We start from the raw sequence: 241 nt of genomic DNA, 5'->3' as shown, positions 1-241 counted from the left end.
CTGGGATGCAGGTAGTTTACTTGGAATCATTTCATCATTTTGAAGCTTGCTTTTAAGCTTTTTAGGGTGAGCACAGAACAGCCTTTAGTCTAGGCATAATTTGACCTCACTAGTGAGACAATACCCTTCTAAGGACTCATTTGCTTTGTTTCCCTCTCATTTGTTTCCCTCTCAAGAATCATAGTCTAGTGCTGCCTGCTGTCAACTGTCTGGAAACTGTTGTCTCACACATTTTGTCCAA

Source organism: Delphinus delphis, chromosome 17 (assembly GCF_949987515.2).
Source record: "Delphinus delphis chromosome 17, mDelDel1.2, whole genome shotgun sequence".
Lineage (NCBI taxonomy): Eukaryota > Metazoa > Chordata > Mammalia > Artiodactyla > Delphinidae > Delphinus > Delphinus delphis.
This window is presented reverse-complemented; position numbering follows the sequence as displayed.